This window comes from Columba livia, chromosome 3 (assembly GCF_036013475.1).
Source record: "Columba livia isolate bColLiv1 breed racing homer chromosome 3, bColLiv1.pat.W.v2, whole genome shotgun sequence".
Lineage (NCBI taxonomy): Eukaryota > Metazoa > Chordata > Aves > Columbiformes > Columbidae > Columba > Columba livia.
The window spans coordinates 95,528,878-95,544,982 of record NC_088604.1 but is presented as its reverse complement, the minus strand read 5'-3'; the positions used below and the strand labels follow the sequence as shown (position 1 = coordinate 95,544,982).

At 41.6% G+C, this 16,105-nt stretch overlaps 1 long non-coding RNA gene across 2 annotated transcripts in view; it reads left to right on the top strand.

Moving 5' to 3' along the window:
• The window catches only part of LOC110366236 (uncharacterized), an 82,114-nt gene that overhangs the window by 59,248 nt on the left and 6,761 nt on the right, over positions 1–16,105 (top strand). Inside the window, exons 3-4 of one of the 2 annotated variants that reach the window (XR_010471598.1) lie at positions 5,667–5,828; positions 10,042–10,199. This is a non-coding gene — a long non-coding RNA (uncharacterized LOC110366236). The remainder of the gene's footprint in view (positions 1–5,666; positions 5,829–10,041; positions 10,200–16,105) is intronic. The other variant, XR_010471597.1, reaches the window with a different exon arrangement.

The window sequence follows — 16,105 nt, the reverse complement described above, 5'->3', positions numbered from 1 at the left end:
AGTCAACAATATGAAAAAAAAAGTAGCATTAAGCACTTCTGTTGTGCTTGCAAGTAATTATTTGCAGTGCTGGTTTGGTGAGGGATGTTGGTGCCCAGGATCTGGGCCCGGCTGGCACCGGAGCACCTGTCCCTACAGCAACTGCAGAGAGCGGCATCCTGCCCTGGGAGGAAGGACAACTGCAGTGTGGAGGGGACGGTGGCCATGGTCACCTGTAAAGAGAGGACAGTGAAATAGTACTTGCTTGTTCCCCTGCCAAGTCTGAGAGGTCTTACTTGAGATTTCTAAACTTTGGCAAAGAACTCACTGAAGACCACCTTTTCTTAATGTAAAAAAATTGTGTAAGGAGAAAGAATAATTATTTATATATATGCAATATTATTACTAGAAAAAACCATGCAGGTTTTCAGACTCTCTTCAGAGTTATGTTGTTGATGAGTTTTTCTAAATTTTTTTTGCAAGTGTGACCTATTAGGAGTACACCTCTTCCCAAGCAACCCTCATCATTACTGTCTACCAGGACCTTGCTATCTTTAGTGCTGTAGAGGAAATACAAAACAGCTGTAATTAATAGATCTGAATTTATGCACCCATTGCAGAATCCTCAAGGAGTTAGCATTTCCCAGTGCTTCTGCTCTGATTAGTTAGTGTAATTATTTGCAGCAATGCCTGTTTTCTCATTTTTTCTGACCTTGAGGAACTGACCTGTTGACAGTAAGAGTTCATATAAATTATTTTTTTTGCTTCTTAAATTTTATAATAATGAAGGTTCTTACTTATAACTAGTACTTTTAGAAAAGTATAGCCTTACGTAGACCATAGGATGCTTCTGAATTGTTTTGATACCTTTGACTTGGTGGTCCTTACCTGCAGTTTAATAAATATAAGCGGATAGAGGATTAAGCAACAAAGTTATGTGATGTTCTCTTAATAACTGATGGTCTTGTGGTTCAGTATATTATGTTTCTTACAGCATGGGTTAAGCTGGTGCACACAGAGTGATGCAGGAGACCGTGGTATCTCATAAATATACATAACTTTCTTTTTCTGGGTACCTGGGGGAATGCCTTTACTCCATGCTGATACAGGAAGTGCTGGATAGTCTACAATATAGTGTAGTTATGTTTCTATATTAATTTTCAGTCAATCCTAAAGATTCAAATTTAGCTTATTGTTTCTTAATCTTGTTCTGGCAGTAACTATTCTTCCTGTGAGGTTTCATATTTTCTAAGGCATTTTTTCTCTTTTTCTCCTCTTACTTAATATTCAAATAAGCTTATTTTAACAGTGCATTTTATTTTCCGTTCTGTGAAAACATAAGCAAAGTAGGATGAACACAGGTTTCAGTTCTCAAAAGCTGCCGAGAGCATTTCACAGCACAGCAATTTGAGGCAAAATCTTGGTTTTGTAATGAAAATACAGGTACTACTTCAAGCAGGGTTGAATGGTGCAGCTATCCTGATAGGTTTCTGGGTAAGTGGCTTCTTAACATTTACTCCAACCAATTCCTCTGAATAGTTAAACAGAGCTCAAGGTAGCTTTAAAATAATGCAAAGTGTTACTTTTGCTGTGAAGCCTTCTTCTGAATGAGAACCTTTTTCCTTCAGGATACTAAGGGGAAGACTTCAGCCTGCTTTCCCCTCTGACTCCTTACTTGTGACATAATTGTTTTAATTAACTTCTAATTTTAGTTTCTCCTTTAGTTTAGGGCTACCCATTGCAATTTAATATAGTATGCTTTTATTACTACTGCTTAACTTCCTCTGCCTGATTTAAAAACCTGGACAGGTGGTTAGCCACCATTTTATGAGCAGTTAAACCATTTAGCACATCACCACTAGTTTTGCATTAGCACCAACCGTGGGATTCATTACATGGTTCAGCAGTACAGAAACCTAATGCATTATGCCCCAGCAGGGTTTACCTCAGGCTGAATTCTGCCCGATTTTTACACTTTGTATGGATGTAAAAAGTCAACAGTCTTGCAAGAGGTGTGGTTACACGAGGCAGCTCGTCTTTGGACCACTTGCAATGAATCCAGTTAGTGAAAATTGCTGAACTGACACTAAATCAGAGTCCTCCATCCACTCCATGAAGGTGCAGATGCAGCCTGCGTGTCTGATGTGCAGCCCTTGCTGGGAGGGTGTTTCTCCATCTATTCCAGACTTGTTTAGGGGAGAGGAAAAAGAAGAAGAAGGAAAAGAAAAAAAGAAAATATTCACATTCTCTTAATCATTTGCCACCACACACACCAATGAAGCTTCCAGCAGTTGCTGCTAACTTCTGAGATGGTGTTTGTCATGTAGATACGCAGCCATTAGAAATATGAGAACCATCTGGTTCCTTTCTCCTCAGAGAGCAAACTGCTATCTGCCAAGGTGGGCTGAAGTCAGATGGACTGTTTCAAGATAAAAGGCTTGTTTTCTTTCTGTAGTTTCTCCCAGCCACCCAAAATAACTGCATCTATTTATTTTTTTCCCTGCTGTTACTAAGAATAGCTATATGATGGTACCCCTTTTAGCCCTCTTTTCTATCAGTTTGCCCTTTGCATTCCCTCCCTTTTACCATTTCCATTTAATTCCAGACCAGTTCAGTATTTGCCTCTGAGTAAAGCAGTGAAATAGCTACATAGTCAAATCTACAGTAAAGATTAATCTTGTTCTGTAAATTAAATTTTAAAGCACATTTAATAGTTCAAGAATGGCTGGGATTTTCAAAGAGAGAACGCCCTTTTAAAGGAAAAAAAAGGCACAATTTCGAAAGACTGCTGTTTTCTCATAGACTGCTACCCCAAATAGAGAGTTTTCTAAGGAACAAGATAACTTTTCAGGATAGCCTCATTTTTAGAGATGACTATATGGCTAATCATATATGCAAATGTGGTCAGTTTGATTGAATTTTTTCCAACAGGAAGTTTAAAACTTGCAGAATCCCCTTTGGGACATTGAGATTGAACCTGTCCCACCCTGAGGCTCCTTTGACTCCTGCCAGTGCATTCCTCCTTCACCTGGTAGCCCCATTTTGGGAGATGCTTGACCAAGAGTGCAGGGAGGGTTGTAGGACAGCAGTAACGCTCCCTGGCAACCTGCTCTTTGGGGAAAGCATGAACTGTGTCATGACAAACTTCCAATAAATTTGCAAAATAGAGAATTGTTTCTGGCAAGCAGAGAAACAACAGTTTATAAATTGGAAATACGTAGATTGACATCTGATTTCTTGCTGCTCAAACATACTTTGGGGCTTCATTTAGCCTGAGCTCAACTGCTGGTTGTTTATATAGGCTACTGGCTGTTTACATTAGGTCAATACATAGGACGGGCTGTTTATACCAGGCCAGCAACAAATTCCACAGCATGGTCTGTGTCTACTACTGCTGCTCTTTTATATGTGCAAAGCTGGGAAGAAATAAAAAAATTGGCTCTGGAAATAAACAAGTAACAAACCCTCCTATGTATGGAGTATTCCCTCTTGCCTGAGAAGTGACCTGCACCATAACTTTTTAATGGTCTGTTCAAAAATACACAGTACGGGGAATTAGCCCAGCACAACATGAGTGGTAAATGATGGGGAAGAGCTGAGAAGAAAGTGAATGGTCCAATTTGATATTTGTCTCCATCTACAGGGGGCACATAAGACCCATTTGTAAGCACTTCTTGGTCTCTACTGCAGCTGCAAACACATGTTCATAGTGCACTTCACTTGGGGTGTAGCTGGTTCCAACTTCACAAATGCAAAGACTCCTATGTTTAGTTCAATTCAAGTGTTTCTCTTCTAAATGACTTCATAGGTTGCTCTGACAGAACTATGTACAGAGCTCAGGTCTCCCACCCTGGCTGAGCAATGCTATTTGTATCCTTCACAACGCTGACAGACATTTGCAACGCTACTGAAAAGCTTCTTGGCTGCAGATCGGTGGGTTCCTGCAGGGCTGTGGGAGAAAGTGGGTTTCTGTCCTGCTGCTCTCAGCAACGTCCTTGTTAATCACAGCCATCAGGGTCCATCCCTATGGGATTCATCCCAAAATGAAGGACTTCTCAAACCCTAGCTCCCCATTGACGACCATGGAGCTCCTCCTCTTCTCCTGCACTTTCTCAGGAAGGGTGCTGCCAGTTGGAGGGAAGAAAGGGGAGAAAGCTCATCTTTAACCTGCTTATCTTGGTGGTCCCAGCAGATCTGTCAGGAAAGGTGCTGACTGTCCTGATGCTGCAGGGGAACTGACTCCTGTGCTGGGTGAGCGTGGATCCTGGGAGATCAGAAATCTCTCATTGTTTCTGGAAAATGCAATCTTGATGCTTCATCCTTCAGATCTATGTGTATATTTTTCCACACCCCAGCAGTTTTGTTTGCATTTGACTTTTAAATGCAAATGCATTTTGACTTACTTTCGATTCTGTGCCTGCAGCTGCCTGTGTGCTGTCCCAGCTGTGACCTTAGGGAGGAGTGCAATGAGAAAGGACATAAGGTTGAGAAACACTCATCCCTAAAGACATTATTTCACCTACTGCCAGTCAGCTAAGTGAGCTGAAGCCAGTCAGTTTTGTACCCTCAAGAGCTGTTGGAGAGAAGAGGCATCTCCCAAAGGCAATTCTTCCAACTAGACACAGAAATGGGAAAAAAAAAAGCAAGCATCTAAGTAATGTCTCATCCCACCTTATCTATGGACTAATGACTACAGAGGAAGACTAGCTTGCTTGCATTAGATACCTGAGCTGTCTGTGACAAAGGTGAAGGCAGAAGAAACCCATCCCACCTCTCCCAGACTTTCACGAGTGCTAATGTGCACCAGCCTCACTGGGGCTACCAAGTAAGACAGTGGCAAATTAGATTTGTGAGGATGCATGCAGAATCTGGAAGTCTTTATTACTAATAAGTCACATCAACTACTTCATGTGCCCAATCCTGCCACCGGGGTCATCCGGAAACTCCCCAGCCAACCTCCATGTCTGACAGATCTGATTTACCTATGTCTCTCTCTCTTTTTTTTTTTTTTTTTTAATTTCCAGATATGCATTTCTGTACCTTTGTCATTCAGGATCAAAGATGAGTTATAATGTTAATGATACATTTTATTAATACATAAATTGCTCCAGAAGAGTGCAACTGGTTTAGCATAGCTTACTGTTTCCATCAGGAGCTGGAAGCCTACTGGGGTTCCCCATGCTTGCCCTCAAGCTGAGAGGTGATTTAATGAACTGCCTCCTCTAAGTGTTGGCTTACACTTAATTCTGAACAAAAAAATATAGCCATGCCACTTTTTCTGTTTTCCCTGCTAAAGTATCATTTGGTTTAATTTAATACATATCAAGGTTTTGTCTGGGTTTAATGTTTCAAGTGAGCCTTTCTCAAACTCCCCATTGTTACAATTCTTGGTCGCAAGGCACCTCATTTGGCAGGTCTCCCCAAGTATAGTATTTATTTCTCTACCTGCTCTTCTTGTGGCTGTTGCTAACAGCCTTGGAACTCAACATCTTGTGTCTTTGAAATCTTTCAGTTAAATGGCAGAAGTGTTCATGAAACAGGCAAAGATGGACACATTCCTGATGGTTGCACAAGAAGGAACTGAAGCTCGCAAAGAAACAGAAGCTCTTACATTTTGGCAGCATTCAGCAAACTGTCTCCCATGAATAAATAACTGACATAATTTCCAACTTTTTGCTCCTTTACAGATGCCTCTCACTTGGCAGCTGGCCTCATCACAGCCAAGTCAGGAGTAGAAAAATCTCTGGATGATTTCAGCTGGCCAAAGGGTCAGGAGGCTGAGGCTGAATAGCTGGATGCTGCAGCATGCTGGAAGGAGCAGGGAGCAGTGGCTACTTGGAGATGCCTTTGTGAGTAAAAAGGTTCAGCCTGAACATGTTTAAAAAGCTTTTCTTTGCTTTTTGATCTCAGGCATGGATGCACTCTGTGGGAATCTGCTTCCAGCGCTGCTTTGCAAGCTCCCTTTGCTCATATTTCATCCTAAGGAAAGTGAGCTGCTTGGTACGCAGCAGCTGTATGGGTCAGGTTTGGGGAGATGAAGGGTGTGCATCCAGGCAAATCGATACTTGCCAGAGGGGATGAGGTGGCTGTACCTTTCTTTCCCTCTCCCCTAAATCAGTCCCCTTCAGCCCAGGCATAGGCAGGCTCACACATTGGGAAGGGATGTGGTTGTGCAGCTGCCAGGACTGCATCATTCCTCAGCCCCCACTGACTCCAGAGGGGAAGAAATGTGCCCCTTGCAGCCTGTATTGACCTGTAGTTGGTGTGGAGAGGCACAGGCACACGTGAAGGAGGAAGAGTAAAAATCCCACTCCAGTATTTAAGCCTCAAGTGGCAGCCCTGGCAACATGTTGTTCATGGTATTTTTGCTCTAGTGGCTGAAGGTGGGTAGGAGCAGCACACGGGCTCTGGGGGGGCACCTGCTTTTCTCGGAAACTCAGCGCCCATCCCAGCAACGTGATGCATACTGGTATCAACCTCAGGGGATGTCTTCTGCACTGTGCAGGACTGGGCCTGCAGCTCACACACTGGCCTATTTTTGGGTCAGTGTAAATTTGGAGAAATTTGGGATTTGAAGCACTGTAAAGCTGAAGCAGTAATTTTTCCTTAGCAAATCCACTGCGGTTTGATAGAACCCTGTGCCTGCTTGTTTAATGTAACAACTGCGCCGGTTTTCTAACAACAACTTTAAATGCCATTCATCAATAAATCCATTGGGCTGCTCAGCTTGTATTACATGCTGCTGATTAACTACCATTAAATTAGCAGTTAGTGTAATCAGATATAAACATTCCTTTGTGGCTAAGCTGTTAAACTTTTTTTTCCTTTTTACAATTGCGTGTAACACATGTCGGCACGAGGCAGGCATTACTGCAGCTAAATTACATTTGTGGGCTCCAGAAACGCTTCTGGTGCTACCAGGCTCGTAAACACCTACCTGGCAGGGAAAAGCTACAACTTCTGCCCCAGAGCACTCAGGGTTTAACGGGATTCGGCATTCTACACTGCCTGAATTTATTACATATTTATGTGCATGGGCCATGGACAAGAGATTGATAGGAGTTCAGAACTGATTTGCGGCTGTTCGCTGCTGGTTTTCACCCTGGATCATGTTATTAATTGGTGTAAGTCAGCATCCAACTAGTTTCAGGGGGACATGAAAGAAAGGTAGATGTTTGCAGCTTAAGAGAAGAGGGATGTGACTCCATGTGGCTTTCAGCTTCAGGAACTCCATTTTTTTGTGTCAAAAGTGGATTTTGAGTTTTCGAAAGGAGACATTTCGTAGGTATCAATTTGTAGAGTAGAATTAACTGTATTAATTTTAAATGTAGCTCTGCATTCTCTCCATTGCTAGGCATTTTTCTCTTAAAGACAGAAATGAAATACACAGCTGCAGTAAAATACTCGTGAACCATTTTCTTATACACCTGTGCAATATAGAATATAATGAAATTATTACTTGACACTGCTGAGACAACGTTAAATCACAAAAATTACCAACCAGCAAAATTGCTCCAATCATAGTCTTCCATTCCCTCACAATGGAAGAAAATAACTAGAGCTTGCAGCACATCCAGAAGATGGATAAACTTATATTTAGGCTAAAAAAAAAAGGCTGTGGAACAGAATTTTTTAAATGTATGAGTGGTATTTTTTGGTCTGTATTTAAATCTGATGATGTTTTTATCATTTAGATATCACTGTACTGACTTATATGCTTATCTGCTTTAGATTATACTTGCACATGACTATCCGTAGGTGAAAATTTGCACCAACAGATATTGATCTAAACTTTCGAGCTGGAAACTGGACTGCTAGATTAGCTGGTTTTTAAAAAATCAGTCTTGTCTCTTTAAAAAAATGTACCATTCAAAACGTTATATTCAGGTTGTTGGGATTTTTTCCCATTTCAGTTGTACTGTTTGTAAATACTATACGGATTGTTACACTATGATAATATGTTGTCATTCTCTCTCATGGAAGCCTGTAATTTCTCCAGCTATGTTCAGACTGTTTTCCTGAGCTGTCAGTCTTGAAATGAAAGAGAATTCATCTTAGCTGTGTGTGTTGTCTTACGTTATGTTTGCCAATATGCAAAACTTATGATACTTGGGTTTCCAAAACCTAATGGTGGGCCACTCTCCAAATGTATTCTCCCTCACTCTGAGTATGAGAAAGGGGAATTTTTACGGCTGCTCTTAATATTTTCTTCAGGAGTGTAAACCTGTAGAAACTGGATTAGTATGTTGACTCCCTCAATTAACTTTAATCTAATATCCTGCCTATTTAAATTAGTGTAAACATTGGTGTATAGGGTTAAGGGAAAGAGTTGAACTGAAAAAGATTTATTTAAGGATTAGTGTAGTAGCTAAATTAGAATTAAATCCAGGAAGTAAACATCCCAGCAATGCAAGCTGTGGGAAACAAGAGACCACAGCAAAGATCAGTGGTTTGAAACAATAATGTGCCACCATGGGAAGAGAAAGGAAGAAGGGGAGAAACAAGTAAATCAAGCATTACTGTACAAATAAGACTCTAAGCCTATTACTGCCACACAGGTTGTGGGGAAACTCCCAATTAAATGCAGTGGAAAGAAACTTTTATCCTTTTCGCCTTTCTCCTGGATTTGCTTGGTTTAAATATGTTGCAGACCAAAATACCCACAGCAATTAGAATAAAAGGATGGGATAAATTTGTGGAAGAACCCCCGAAAGTACAGAAATTACCAGATTTGCTGCCATAGATTTGCAACATCTAGCAAGGGTTTTTTATAGCCTTTGGATGAGAAAATGAGTAAAAAGAAAAAGGAAAAAAAAGCAGCTTTGCTATTAGGCAGCACTAGGAACCAAATCTGCCCAGGATGTAAATGCATGAATATTTTCTCAGGCTTAGCAGAGATTTTATCTCCATTCTGTCCAGCAACGCCACAGCAGTTCATATGGCACACTGGCTGCATGCAGCAGGCCAGGGCTCGCTCGGCAACACCGCACTGGCACAGAAACGCGAGTGTGGAGTCCAGCTCCGTGCTGGGCTGAGCCTGTTCCCACGCTCACTGACGGCTTCAGGGCAACTGTGCAGGCTCCCTTCTCGTGTCTGAAAACCATCCAGGCGCTGCTCCACTTGTATCTTTCCCCTGTATGAACAGCAAGGGTTAAATCTGAGCACACTCCTAAATGAAGCATCTCAGACTCCAGGAGTATCTACATGCTGGAAGGAGACAACTATGCTCTCAGGCTATGGGGAGCTGCCTTCCAGATTTCAAATAAAAGTGATAAACCTGACTCTGGGTATTTGCTTAGTAATACCTCAGATAGAAACATGTCTGCTGAATTACCACTTTTTCACCTGATATTTTTGGCGGCAGTTTGCTTTCCAGGTACCGATTTGATCGAATCCTGCTGAACCAGTGACAAAAATCCGACAAAAATTCAGCCTTGGGTAATATGGCAGAAGGGCACTCTGGATGACTAATTTATAAATTAGATAAGGACTTGTTAATTCAATAAATACCATTTAAATTGGTTTTCTTCTTATACATCCAGCAGCCTCAGCAATTATATGTTCTCTTTTACTGTCAATCTGTATTGGCAGAAAAATTAGCCCATCACTATAGTGCTGCCAAAATGAGCAGGGGCCCAGTGTTAAAGGAGGTTTTGCCCATCTTGAGCTGGTGCAGGGCATCAGTGAATGGCCCATTAGGAACCTGAGGAAGAGGAAGGGCTGGAGCTGCGGGCGCCTGGCTGGTGGGGCAGAGCTGCGAGTACGCGTGGGGCAACCTCTTCCAGCAGAACACACAGATTGCTTCCCAGCCGCGTATATAACTCATTTTTGCAATTGTTTTGGCAGTTTCTTTGCGCCTTCTACCCCCAAAAGACTGAAATGATCCAGTCAGCTTATTCCAAAGGAAAATGTTGGGAGTTTAAGCTCCTATGAGCTAGTGTCTAGTAAAAGGCAGGCAGCTTAGTATTTCATCTTTCTGACTAAAGCAGCTTTTAACAAGCTCATTCTTGGCAAAAGGTTTTGGACTTAACCATGAGTGAAATACATCATGTGTCTTAACAGCATGCTTTGCGTGAGCTGCCACTCTGCTTGGCCAGAGATGCAAGGAAAGACTGGTCCAGGGGTGACGTGAACCCTCACAGTGTGTCTTCCGAGGGGTTGGCAGGGAGCGGGGGAAGTGTCCAGAGTCACTCTTCGTGTGACATCTCCTCGCTGGACAGGTAAGATAGTTTACAGAGCTGTAACTTCACAGAACAAAAAAAAAAAAATCCACAAATTAATTTTCCTGTTTTAATCCTCATCACCTGCATGTTGAGCACCCTGTCAGACAAACCTTCTGCAGTCTCTTCTGGGTGGATGTGGATGGCAAATATGAACGTGACATCTTAGTATTTCTCATCTGTCTTAAAAAAAACACAGCAACATCAGCAGTATTAAACATGCAGCAAGAAGACCTCTGAGTAACAGCTCAGCTGAAGAGTTTGCTAACAAACCTCCCCTGTCCATGTAATTCAAGCTTTCTCCCTGCCCCTCACCTGCTCCAGCCAAGATCCTTGGGTTTAGAGCTTCATGTTATTTTTAACGAAGCTGTTTGACTAAGTCCTCAGTTGAGGGGTGCTGCTGTGGCCTCAGGGTGTGCCACCGCAGCAGCTCGAGTGAAGTGTTGGAGGCAAAGGGTTTGACACCCACCCTTGGGGCTGGGAGACCCTCCTGTGCCCCCTGCTCTGTCAAGGCAGAGCCGCCCAGCCTGAAGCTGCGAGGCACTGACTGCCCTCATGTCTCACCATGTGTGCAACAGAAAGCAGCAAGTATGGAGAAGGTAGAGGATCAGGCATATGTCCATCCCTAATCACCATCTGCTTTAAGGCTTTGTTGCTGTTTTTCATGGTGTACAGTACCTCACTCTGGCAACAGCGCCTCTAGGCCAGCTATTGATATCTTCTTCGAGCTAAGCAGATTTGCATTTTTCTGTCAATGTAGGACTTAAGTATTTTATGAGAATCTTTTTACCAGATGCTGAGGAAGAAAGGTCTTACTATAAGCATGAAGTGGATCTAGTCTGTTCAGAAAGGGCAAAATCTGTCCATAGAACAACTTAGTGAAGTACTACAGTAAAAAACAAAAACAAACAAACACACACACACACACACAAAAAACAAACAAACAAACAAACAAACAAAAAAACAAAAAAAACTTTGCTTAATTCTGTTATCTTGGAGTCCTGAAGAGTTACAAGAGGCCCCTTAGTTTCAAATGGAGTATAAAGAGAGAGTTGAGAGCACTATTTCAAGCCTAAGACTGCTCCTAGAAATTAGGTTTGAAGGGGTCTCAGCTGGAGCATTAACCCTGAGATGTTCACTGGGCACCTTGAGCCAGTCTGGACCCATTCACTGGCATTCTGACAGGTCCTTCGAGAACATAGATATTGGGACTTCATGTTATTTAGACTAACACCGTTTTCTGCCTTTACCAGTGTCTGCCATCTCACCAGCTTAACAGTAGCTCGGCAAGGGGAAGCTTTCGCTTTACAACACTAGAAACCTTAAGTTAACCTGGCAGCACCAACCCTGCTCGGTATTTGCCGGTGTTGGTTCCACATGCAGCCACAGCAATACTCGTGCTGGCCAGAGGGAGATGGTTTAGCAGCAGTGTGGTGGGGTGGCTGGGGCAGGAGAAGGCAGCGCTCCCGCTGTGGTTGGGCTTGCCCGTGCTCATCTACAGCAATTGTGACAGCACAGCCCTGATTCAGGACCCACGCAACTCAGTGGGGATTTTACCATTGACACCTACAGATTTTTAGAGCAGGTCTTTAGACAGTATGAGTAGGGAAAAACCCAATTCACTCATGGTGTCTTACAGCCCATCGCATTAATCCTGTGTATATAAAAACAACGAAAGAAGATTGTATCCGAGTAGTGGTTTCCTCCCCTTGTTTAAATAAATTCAGCTGCTCGGCTTCTGAATTCCCCACCAGAGCTCCACATCGGCCAGCCCTGTTTGTAGAGAAGTCAGCAGGCACGTTTCAGCCAGCGTGGGGTATTAACGTAGGAAGCCAACGCTGGCTCGGTTCTCCTTGTTCCTCTTACTGGCTATAGAGTTTCACAGCCTGGGATATTAGTAAATATTTATGTTTAATTACTTTCACTTAAGAAAAACAACCACAGCCAAGAAAACTACAGAGCAATTTAATGGGTTTTAACTTGCCACACTAAACCACCTTCTTAAACATAATGAATTATATGAAGTCATCCGGTTTCAGACTCTCTTAAAGAGGTAATTTAATTCAAATAAGGTTGCAAATTACTAGCTTCAGTGTCTGAAAACATTTATAGTGCCAGTAACTGTTCCATTGCCCTGGGTTATTCTGCAGCCTGAAAGACAATAACAAGCTAAGCTTAGAAAAGCGTGCTGTGGTTTGCTGTAGCTGATAGATGACATTGCTATGTTCATCGCCTCAGGCGAGAAGCACCGGGTTAGTGTGTTGGAGTCTCCTTTTACGTAAGAGGGTTTGGGTTAAAAGAAGAACAGGAACGTAAACATAGCATTAGCGGCTCAGCAGCATCGTTTTTGAATCCATTCCACGAGAAAACAGCCTACAAAAGAACTTTGTGGGCTTCTTCCCTCTGGGTCCTAGCTAGCATGCTGCCTTTCTTACATACGGTGATTAGGCTCAGGAATATGTCCTTTGGTCCATGGTTACCATATAATATAAAGACACTTTTGTTCTCTGGCACCACCGTGGAGCTCATATTCAGGGAATATACAGGGTTACTTATGCAACTTTTTTCCCTAATGGGTAACTAACAGAAAAAACTAAAGAAAAATACCCATACTCTTCCGCCCAGAGATCCCCAACTGCTGAACTATGTATGGGATCAAGAACATCCATCAGGGTATCTTTTCCCTCATTAGACAAACTGTTAGCATTGGTTCAAGTTTGGAGGTTCTTGCCACAGGGCTGTAAAACTGTGAGGCTTTCAGTGTCCTTTAAATGGTTATCCTTTAAAGTAATTGCCTGCTCTAAAGCTCCTTATGGGGTCGGAGGGCTTTATTTGCCTAGGACAATTGCACACCTTGTGAAAAAAGCTGTAATCCAAATCCCAGGCTTGGTTCTGCCAACTTTCCGAAGGTTGATTGCTAAACTTGTGAAGGCTGCTAGATGTCGATTGCCAAGTACGTAGCCTGTTTGTATGTTTATCAACACATTAGACAGAAGATGCACAGGGAGAGCCCCAATATTCTTGATGTTTCTGCAAAGTTTGATACACAACTCACATTTTACAACCTTGCTTATCTATTATGAGCACATATAATGAATGCAAAACTGAGGAAAGATTAGAAAGTGCTGCAAGTGTATTAAACAGTCCACATATAAACACAATGCCATCATACTTTAACTGTTCATCGTGACTACCTGTGAAGATAATACTTTCCCAACTTTTGAAGAGGTCTGTGAGCACAGACAGCATTCAGTGCAACTAGCTTTGACTTCAAAGCTTATGGTGTCCCAGTGAAATTACAGTACAAGGTTATTTGACACTAAGTTTTCCAGTCATATCCTAGTTCAGATACCTTTTCCCATCATTTAAAGTCTTGACTGAGAACATGTTCATTCCCCTTGATTCATATTTCAGCCTTAAAGGAATTCCATGCATTTCAAGTTGACGCATTGAAAAGTGAACCTCTGATCATTACTTGCATGGGTAACAATATCAGCTTTTGGATCATTTAAAATCCTTGAAGATTGCTTCACAGAATGGCAAAGGGTTTCTTTTCAATAACAGACTTTTGGGATTGGGACTGTTTCCTTCCAGGAGCTTATCTATTATGAGCACATATAATGAATGCAAAACTGAGGAAAGATTAGAAAGTGCTGCAAGTGTATTAAACAGTCCACATATAAACACAATGCCATCATACTTCAACTGTTCATCGTGACTACCTGTGAAGATAATACTTTCCCATCTGGCTTCATGGAACCATAAGCTTGCAGGCTCTGCAAATTCTATGACTAGTAATTTGGTCTGATTTCAAGCTCTTCACTTCCACTCATATGCAGCTACCTCTGACTGCTAACTAATTATGTGCTTTAAAGTTTTACTCTCATAATACAAAAGTCAGCCCTGGGAGAACATTGCTGAACACGCTCGGTGAATGTATGATATGTTGTTTAAAATTAGGCACGTACAAAGTTGCTTAGGTGTTCTTAAAGAAGACTTCTGATAGGATTAAAAGTGAACACAGAGCAATGGAAAAAACTATTCTTCATTAGAACGGATTACATTTAAACCTTTCAAGACAACTGATATTTCTTTCCTTTTAACTCAAACTTGAGTCAGCTGTTCAACAGAGCTCAGAGATTATTTCTTGTCGGGACCTATCAAAAACCCCTGAGATCACTAAGGCACGTTTAGCATGAAATTTTCATTGCTCTCTATGTTGCATTTTTACTATGTCTAAAAATCTGTATGAACTTCTAGGAGAACTAATTTCATTTAAGGTCGTGGTCAGTAATCAGTCTGGAAGTGAAACCATTAATTTTAATGCAGTAAGTGCATGTACACATTAAATTTTATTGCTTTGTCTGAATTTAAAAGGGTGAAAGTAGGGCAATTTCAGGCCAGTGTAACATTTCAGGTGCCTGTACTTTACTGCTCACCTCTTAGGAAAGAAGAGCTCAGCGTTTCAAACTTTTAGTCTTGCATGTCACTGAAATAAAACTGAAAGGCTTCAGGAAGATTTGGATCAAGCTTTTGAACTACACCATTTATGTCTGAGGATCCTCTCACCTAAAGATATAGCATCTGTAAAGTGCACAACAGACTTGACAGTGTACTACCATTACAATCAGTAACGACACAGATTTCGTGAGTTCTGAAATTGGCTACCCAAGCTTGATAAATGTAAAGATCTATTGAGCCAACTATAAATGCATTAAAGAAAGCATAAAAATAAGAGTAGAACCAAAGCCAAGAATGTTTTCGTTTTTTCAAAGGCTTCCAAACATTTTATATGCCATAAGATCATATGCAGAGTCAAGGCATCGCATTTCAAGTTAAAGTCAGACATTCAGCTGTAATTTTGAATGTATGGGTTGGAATCAAACACAATATTTTCACATTACTTGAGTTTAGACTTTCTTTGTGTTTTTATGTTCCTGTTCAAAAGAAAGGAAATCCCTGATACCAAGACAAGTAATCTGTGTTCTGAGCCAATAAATCCCCAGGGAATTTGAAGCAGGTAGTTTGTAAGAGGCCCTTTTCAGACTCTGAAAAGCAATGGGTGATATTAGATGGATCTTAATGAGAGTTGCAGGTGCTCAGTTTTTAGGACGAGGTCATTTCCCGTGTGTTGGCACAGTGACAAAGATGGAAGATTGAATAGTTCTTCTAATTCACAACTCTAATATATACTCCTTAACTGGAAACGGCTGAAAAGATACCTTTGGAATGCTCTTGGTGCCCTAACACGTCCTAAACACTGCAGCCAAGTCTCAGCATCATTAAAATAATAGATGCAAATAAGAACCTGCTATCCAATAATCAGCAACAGCTCCTTTCCCAACCAACAGAGATGTTCTGTTCTTTGGCTCTGTTGACATCCTGAGTGCAGGGAAAAAAAAAAAAAAAAAAGCCCTCAAACAAACAAAACCCAACCAACACCAACCAGCAGTGCTAATACACACCCTTGTATTTAATTTTAACAAGAAAAACTTGTGGACACTGGAGAGGCTGAGATGTCTCTTCTCAGACTTTGGGGAAAGCACCATTTTGGCAACATATCCAGCCATTGTCCAGGCCTAAAACACCATCTAAAATCACCTAAACATCCTTGTTTGTCTCTTGACCTGTTTGTAGTGTCACAGATAGATGATTCAATTCAAATTCCCTTGAATAAATGTGCGAATAAGACCAATTATTTACATTTCAAATGGATCATCATTAAGGTTTCAAGCTGTCAATAGGACCAGCACAGGAAAATGTTGTTATTAGACCTGAAAGCCTTTGAGGGAATGTGTGAGAAGAAAGGCTAATATCAGGGGACCAGTAATCTGTTCCTAGTTGGCTTTTAATTCCACTTTGCAAACGTGAATGATCTTGAGTGTTGAATGAAGAAGCAAACTACA